At 39.9% G+C, this 2500-nt stretch overlaps 1 protein-coding gene across 7 annotated transcripts in view; it reads right to left on the bottom strand.

Moving 5' to 3' along the window:
- c13h10orf90 (chromosome 13 C10orf90 homolog) overlaps positions 1 to 2500 on the bottom strand; it is a 36581-nt gene that overhangs the window by 6668 nt on the left and 27413 nt on the right. The window lies entirely within an intron of this gene.

Below are 2500 nucleotides of genomic sequence, written 5' to 3'. Positions count from 1 at the left end.
TATCCAGAATTCATTATTTCAAGTAATCAGTAGACAGACAGATTGACACAAAAATGAAGAAAAGACAAACATTTTGGTGAAAAGATCATAACATTTAAGTCTGCGTTGTATATTATACACCTTATTATGTCACATTAAAAATGGTTAATAAGGCTGGTGATTCCAAATTTTTGAGTGGTTATATAGGTGCACACAAACACCACTCTGAAAAATGTACACACACACACACACACACACACACACACACACACACACACACACACACACACACACACCGAACACAATCAGAGAACACTTTGCTCAATCTCCTTCACACATTCTCTTTAAATCAAAACTCTAAAAGTTTCAATTAACCTGTAAAGTGCCCAGGCCATACAGAGCCACCAAGCCCTCACCTCAAATCCCGAAGCAGCTAACACCAAGCCTTTCTCCAGCAGCTTTGGAGCCAGAGCAGAACAGGCTGCTTTGCAGAGAGTAATGGAGCATGTAGGGCAAAAGGCTTCCTACCATTACTGCTCACATGCACGTGTCCTGACCCAATATGATTAGGGTTAGAACAATGCATTAAGAGTTGATGGAAGAGAAAAGCACACATCTGGGAGCTAGCACACCAAACATGAGAAGACTTCCAATGGAGCCACCACATTATTGTGCACATTTGGAGGGAATATATTTGATTCTAAAACCCACATACTGGCTTTATATTTGATTAGAACAGAAAAATTACATTAACTGAAAATGATTGGAATTACAGTTTAGAAATGTAAACAAGCGTTTATCAGTTCTCTTTTTCAAAACTTTTCATAGTTAATAAAATGACACTTTTTGAATCCAACCATAAACATTTTTTGCTTGTTTGAGTACAAAATGTGCTTGGGTTCGGTTCCCCAGCCCAGCCACCAGGGTCCTTTCTGTGTGGGGTTTGCATGTTCTCCCCACGTCTACATGGGTTTCCTCTGGGTACTCTGGTTTCCTCCCACACCCTACATGTGAACGTGTGTGATTGTGTGTGTGGATGTATATGTCTGTGTGGCTGCCCTGTGATGGACTGGTGGCCTGTCCAAGGTGTATCCTGCCTTCTGCCCATTGACAGCTGGGATAGGCTCCAGAACCCATCCCCCACCCCAGAAGGATAAGCGGTTCAGATGATGCGTGTGCATGTGTGTGTAATTCACTTCTCACTCAGTCTCAGCTTTTAAGAAACTTGTGTATTTTAGTAGTTCAATTTGCAAATGCTTGGGTACGTCATTAAAAAACATGAGAATAAATGGCATATCTAGGACTTTACATCATTCTGTTTTGTAATGTCTTTCTGATGTAATTCGGTTTTTCTTTAACTGTAATAAGAATGTTGCAAAATTTTTGTTTCAATGAACAAAATCAATATTTTTCATCGCTTCAGAGCTAAACACTTCAAAACAACTGCCGCACTTTTTCTCTTCTGCAGTGCTTACATGATCAGCTAAAGAATACAAAACAATTACAATATAAACAAAACTAGAAAACAAAATGCCGTACTTCACAGAGCTACATAAACCAGTGGATCTACCTTATTGCCAGCAGTTGTTAACGTTTCCGAGGTGAGTGTGCTGTGGTATTCCTCCTCTGAAATTAAGGTTCTGTGCAGGTACATGTTCCATTCATGAAGGTACAAACAATGTGAATGTGCCCTCAAAGAAGCAACAGTAGTTTTAAAGTCTAATTGTCTACCTTAAATAAGTTTTTTCCCAGGTGAAAAGTATGCATTTGTACCTTTTCATAACATATTGTTTTAAAGCAGAACAAAAAATAATAGCCTGGAGACGAGACGGTGTGTGGAGTCACTACTACTTAGAAAATATAATTTCAATGGATTATAATACAAATATATTCCCTGACTAAAGGTACTGAGATGTACCCTCGAGGACACCACCCCAGTGATAGTTTCAGGCCCTTTTTTCTGAGAGTGTGTTGTAGGGAGACAGTGTTGTTGTTTTGATGGACTGAATTTACTCTGAGATGTTTCTGCAACAGTTTTGTAGCAGTAGAGTGTTTAGGTTCTGAAATGAACTGTTGTGCTGAGCTGCAAGTTTCTGCAGAGAGGGGTGTGAAAAGTTTTTAAAAAGTCAATTTGATGATGAAAAAGGCTTCTTAGTGATCATAAAAACATGTACTAGCATTGATTTTCAGAACAGCAGCAGCTGCTCCAGGCCAAGTCCTGGATCCTGACAGAGCAGTGTCTCCAGAACTATGAATATATTATGTGCAAACGTTTGTAGACAGCCCTACTAATTAGTCAGTTCAGCTACTTTAATGTGCACTGCTGACACAGAAAGCTTGATCAATCTCCATAGAAAAGAAGTAGAATAGGTTGCTCTGATGCAGGCACACGTGAACCTAAGGTCACCATGTCCAGGGTCAAATGTTGTCTAGCAAGTATAAAGCTCCTCAGCATTGGGCTGTGGAGCAGCTGAACTGCATTGGGATAGGTTTCAGTGGCATTTGTGATCCAGAACTGATC

This window comes from Pygocentrus nattereri, chromosome 13 (genome assembly GCF_015220715.1).
Source record: "Pygocentrus nattereri isolate fPygNat1 chromosome 13, fPygNat1.pri, whole genome shotgun sequence".
Taxonomy (NCBI): Eukaryota; Metazoa; Chordata; class Actinopteri; order Characiformes; family Serrasalmidae; genus Pygocentrus; species Pygocentrus nattereri.
This window is presented reverse-complemented; position numbering and strand designations above follow the sequence as displayed.